This window comes from Fukomys damarensis, unplaced genomic scaffold (genome assembly GCF_012274545.1).
Source record: "Fukomys damarensis isolate Sample0158 unplaced genomic scaffold, DMR_v1.0_HiC HiC_scaffold_1, whole genome shotgun sequence".
Classification (NCBI taxonomy): Eukaryota; Metazoa; Chordata; class Mammalia; order Rodentia; family Bathyergidae; genus Fukomys; species Fukomys damarensis.
In genome coordinates this window covers 7,098,231-7,103,921 of record NW_022900913.1, presented here as the reverse complement: position 1 = coordinate 7,103,921, position 5,691 = coordinate 7,098,231, and the positions used below count along the sequence as shown (strand labels likewise).

Genomic DNA, 5,691 nt, shown 5'->3' with positions numbered 1-5,691 from the left:
TATATATTTATGGTCAAACTAATAGATATAACCATTTATTTTCTATGTGGCATTTTCTCACTTTATTCCTCAGTGCTTCATTTATGAAATGCCTTAAGTTATGGTCTTACTTTTGAGTCTCCGATAAGTAGCTGCTGGAGAGCCCTGCACCTGGGGCAGACAGCTGCGACCCTGGAGGTGCCCACGGTGACCCGGGGAGACCGGAATGGAGCGAAAGATTGAACTTAACATTGTTTTAATTTACATTTCTCTAATGGCCAGAGAAAGATGAACCTTTTTCTGAGAAGTGTCTATTAATGTCACTTGCCCGTGTTTCCATCGGGTCTTTTATGTTGCATCTATCGTTTTAGTTCACGCAGTCTAGGTATCAGTGCTCGGTCTGAGAAATAGCGGGCAAAAGCCTTCCCCAGACTGCAGGTCATCTCCTCCCTCTGTCGGTCATTTTCCCATTTCTTGATTCTTGCTGTTATTTCATAGGTAAAACCTTCAAGAATTTTACCTACTTTATCTCCCAGTAGGGTCCCTGTTCTGTTTTGTTTGCATATTTGACCCATTTTTATTTTAGTTTAGCACTTGGTGAACGACACGGGTCCAGCTTCAATCTTCTGCATACAGATAGCCAGTTTTTCCCGCACCAATTGCTAAGAGGTGATCTTTCCTCCAAAGTATGTTTTTTGGCCTCTTTATCAAAGATCGAATAGCTAAATGTGTCTGCACCCTCTGTTTGGTTACATTAACCCACAATCTGTTTTTGTGCCAATACCATGCCATTTTTAAAGTCACTGTTTCTTTGTAGTATAACTTGAAGTCAGGTATTGTGGTGACATTTGCTTATTCCATTTGAGCTTGTTAGTCTCCTAAGTATCTTTCAAAAACAGCTAAATCCATCATGTTATAGAATACACACATCCAATGTTTATAGAAGCACAATTCATAATAGCTAAATCCGGGAAGCAGCCTGTATGTCCATCAACAGGTGAATGAACGAATGAAGAAATATTGTGTTTATACACAATGCAACACCACTCTGCTACAGGGAAGGGTAAGTTTAAGACATTTGTAGGAAAGTAGACACACCTGGAAAAATACAACGTCAAGCAAATTAAACAGGTACATAAATACCACATGGTTTCTTGCATTTGAATAATTCAAAGTGCAAATAAAGAGCAGAATCAAAGATGGATATAAAGACACAGGAAGATAGATCTTTTATGAACAGGAAAGCATCTCAGACATCACAGGTGGATGGAGGGAGGAAGCAGAAGTGAAAAGACTGAGGAAGTCTCCCGTAGTCCTAGTTGCTCTCTTACTGCTGAGACACAATGTCTGATGCAGCCCTAAGGAGGAGCTGGCCCACAGTGTGCAGAGGTTTCAGCCCACAGTTGGCTGGCTGCAAGGCAGGGCTGCATGGCAGAGGAGAAACAGCTCATGGCAGGGTGTTGGGAAGTGGGGGGGGAGGGGGGAGAGGAGAGAGCAAGCCCGGAGGAAGGGGAGGAGGGGCCCCCAGGGACGCACTTCTGCAGACCAGGCTTCACTTTGTAACATTTAGCTATAAACTCATGTGTAGACTGAGCCAGTGATGAGTACCACAGGCCCATGATCCACTCCCCTCCCTAAAGCCTCACCTGTGAATGCACGAGCCTTGGGGGGCGGTCTAGGTACAAACCATAACACCTCGGTGCCAAACACCCACAACGAACACAAACATTGTATGTCATGCACATGAACTAAGAAAAATAATAGGGAGAGGGGATTTAGAGATGGAGGGAGGGATGTTGGCGTGGAGAGGAAGGGGAATAAGAAAGAATCAAGCTGTGCTATGTACATGTACCTACTCCCTAAGGTGAAAGTAAACTTCATGTACTACAAACATTTACAAATAAAATTAAATTTAAAAAAGAAAGAAAAATATTACTTAGCCCCCAGAAACTCCTCTCTGAGCAAAGCCAACTTTCCCTCTTTTTCTGAAATGGTTTAAAGTACATAGGGATTACCCAAAGGGTTGAGGAAGCTCCCTGGGGAGGCATGCTGTCCCACTGTCTTTTTGGGGTGACCTCTGAGATACTGTTCAATTTCTTCTGCAGTGCTGAGGCTTGAGGGCCGAAGAGCCTGTGGACTGCCTGAGTGAGAAAGTGCTAATTCTAGGTGCTACATTGTGGGAAGCTTAATCTTTTTAACTTTTGTGCATTCATCTGAACAAACAGACACGATAACCATACCTATAGTACACCATTGTTAATACAGTAAAACCACTTGACCGAAGAAGAGCAGATTGTAGCAAATCCTGGATAAGTGTGAGCTGTTTTCATATTCTTTTTTTTAATATTCTTTATTCAGATTTGCTACCTTTTCATAAATCAGTTTTCCTCAATAGAAAATTTCTAGACAATTAAGTCTCAATTTTTTTGAGAGCCATTTATCACCTAGAGTTCTGCTTAGTATTTGTTGGTAGTTTATGTTTTTAATATTTTCTACATCTATGATTGCAATTTTTTTCACAGTCATTAATGTGTATTTGTGATTTTGCTCATTTTTCTTGATATCCTCTTTTGAGATGTATCTTCAGTCTTTTCAGATATATATTTATTTACTAATGCAATTATTTTATACCCATTTAATTATATTTTAACCTTACTTTTTATTCCTGCTGTCTCTGTTTTGCTATGTTGATATTTTTCTAGCTTTTAGGGTCCCTTGTTTATTTCACTGGGTTCTAGTCCTTTTTTAGTAATGAAAATATGTAACATTAGAAATTTCTAAGTGCTTAACGTTTTATTAATATGAAGTACAGGTTAGGAAACCAGGCTATGGACCAAATCCAGTCTGCTATCTGTTTTTGTAAAGAGTTTGCTGGAACATTTCCACATCTGTTCACTTATGTATCACAGCTGGGCAGTGCCAATGCCTTACGTATGCACGGTGTGGTCCTTCATGAGAAATTTCCTGACTCCTGCAAGAAAGAGTTTTAACATATAATTTTGTTGTTATTTTTATTTTCTAAATCATCCGCAATGTAAACCTCAAAAATTATTTAGGACAGTGTTTTAATTTCCTGTTTGAACTTTCTTATCTATAATTTAATTTCTAGTTTATTGCATCTGGGCAGAGAGCAGGCCTATGTAACTTCTAATCTTTTAAAGATATCATAAGATTACCTTTTATAGCCTAGAAGTATGGCCAGTTTCTGTGAATGTTTCAAAGACATTGAAAAAGGATCCAAATTCTGTACAGAAAAAAATATGACCCATTTCTTTACATATTTGAGCCCTAAGCCTTTATTTACTTGTCATCAATGTAAAGATTAAGAACTCAAGAAGAAATCTATGGATGTGGTTTTTATCTGTATCTTTCTTTCATCGGTATCTTTCTGTCAGCTTTCATTTGTTTTATTTTGATGCTAAGTCACTTAACTCAGAAGCGTTAGTGGGTGCAGATGTGTGCTGCACAGGCTTGGAAAGCATCCCTTCCTGGAGCCTGCTGTGCTGTGCTCTCAGGACTCCTCCTCCCACTGAAGACTAGGTCTGCCAGCCCCAGGCAGAGCCCCTGCAGCGGGCCACAAAGGAAGAATCAGCCCTGAGCCCTTTAGAACTGCCCAGTTGAATCCAAACTGCCAGCCCAGAGAACAGTGCCTTACATGGATAAATGGTGGGTGCTTCAAGTTCCAGCCTGATTAGTTACATGGCAAAACTACCATTTGTATTGTGAACTTTTCCTTTTGTCAATATAAACTAACTTGTTGTCTAACTATAAATTTTGACATGCATTCTATTTCTTTTGTTTTTTCCATTAAGGTTATTGATACATTCTGGGTATACAGTACAGTTACATTCATCATTGGGAACTTGTACTTTTACATGATATATCTTGGTTCTTATTTTTCCCCCATTCCATTGCCCTCCCTTCAAACCCTCCACCTTCCCTATTTACAAAGATTTTATTTCCATTTTTTCCTTTTCTAATATTTTTTTCTTTCTACCCTCCCACTTCCCCTACTCCATTTAGACCTTTTCTTCTTATTTCACATTATCTATTATACATTGTAATCCTTATTTACACTTTTAGATTCTCACACCAGGGAAACTATTCAGTATTTATACATGTGTGTCCTATTTATGTAACTTCAGAGTATGGCCTCACTGTGCATCCATTTATCTGTAAATGTCTCTAGTTTCTTGTACTTTACGGGTGAGTAGTACTTCATTTTACATATTTAAAAAAAGCACATCTTCTTTATCCAGTCTGCAGTTGATGGGCAATTGGGCTGTTTCCAAGCTTTAGCTATTATGAACTGTGCTGCTATAAACATGGGTGTGCATATACTGCTGTGATATGATTCTTTTAATTCTTTTGAGAAGATACCAAGCTGAGGGATAGCTGGGTCAAATGGAACCTCTAATCCTAGTTTTCTGAGGTATCTCCATGCTGATTTCCACAGTGTCTGCACCAGTGTGCACTCCCACCAACAATGGAGAAGGATTCCTTTCTCCCCACAACCCTGCCAACATTTATTATTCATTTCTTTGTTTTTTGGTACCAGGGATCAAACTTGGGACCTTGCACTTGTGAGGCAGGTGGTGGAACCACTGAGCTAAATCCCTGACCCTGTTATTCATTTCTTGATAGCAGCCATTCTCTCTTGGGTGAGGTGGAATCTCAGTGTTGTGTTCATTTACATCTCTCAAATGACCCGTGATGTTGAACATTTTTTCCTATGTTTATTTGCTGCCTTTGCTTCTTTGTCTGAGAAATGTCTGCTCATTTCAGATGCCTATTTTTGAACTGGGTCTTTTTATTTGGGGAGTCTGATTTTTTTAAAGTTCTTTACATATTCTAGATAGTAGTCCTTTGTCTAGGGAATAGCTAATAAGATTTTTTCCCCACATTGTAGGTTGTCTCTTACCTCTGTTGGTTTCTCTTGTCTTGCAGAGTCTTTTTTTTTCTTTTTATTGAGTTTATTGGTACAATCTAGGTATACAATACAGTTAAATTCATCATTGGGATCCTGTACCTTTACATAATAGGTCTTGATTCTCATTTTTTCCCCTTGTCCCTGCCCTCCCTTCACCCCTTCCTCCCCTCTCCATTTACAAACACTTTATTTCCATTTTTTCAGTTTCTCATTTTTTTTCTCTCCCTTATTACCTTTCCCCCACCCTTCCCAGTTTCCCTACACCTTTTAGCCCTTTACTTCCTATTTCACATTATTAATTGTCTCATTAGGATCCTGTGTACTATTATAGTTTTTCACACCAGAGAAACTATTCGGTATTTCAGTTAAAGAAATCTCTGTATGAACATTAAAAATAGGGAATCCTAAAACAAAACTAAAAAAGGAAAGTAAAAGAGAAAAGGCAATGATGTAAGATTAAAATAATCATTAATTCTGAAGTTGAAAATGGTCTCTTAACATATGCAGATGTACTCAGCTACCTCATCTTTGACAAAGGAGCTCACCATCCTCAGTGGAGGAAAGATAGCCTCTTTAATAAATGGTGTTGGAAAAACTGGATGTCAGCCTGCCACAGATTAAAATTAGACCCTTATCTTTCACCATGCACTAAATTAAAATCCAAATGGATTAAAGATCTAAATATTAAAACAGAAACATTAAACTTGCTGGAAGGTAAGTTAGGCAGAACTCTGGAAGACATTGGTATAGGAAAAGACTTTATGAACAAATCCTCAGTAGCA

At 38.7% G+C, this 5,691-nt stretch overlaps 1 protein-coding gene across 1 annotated transcript in view; it reads left to right on the top strand.

Moving 5' to 3' along the window:
* Atpsckmt (ATP synthase c subunit lysine N-methyltransferase) overlaps positions 1-5,691 on the top strand; it is a 269,273-nt gene that overhangs the window by 127,518 nt on the left and 136,064 nt on the right. The window lies entirely within an intron of this gene.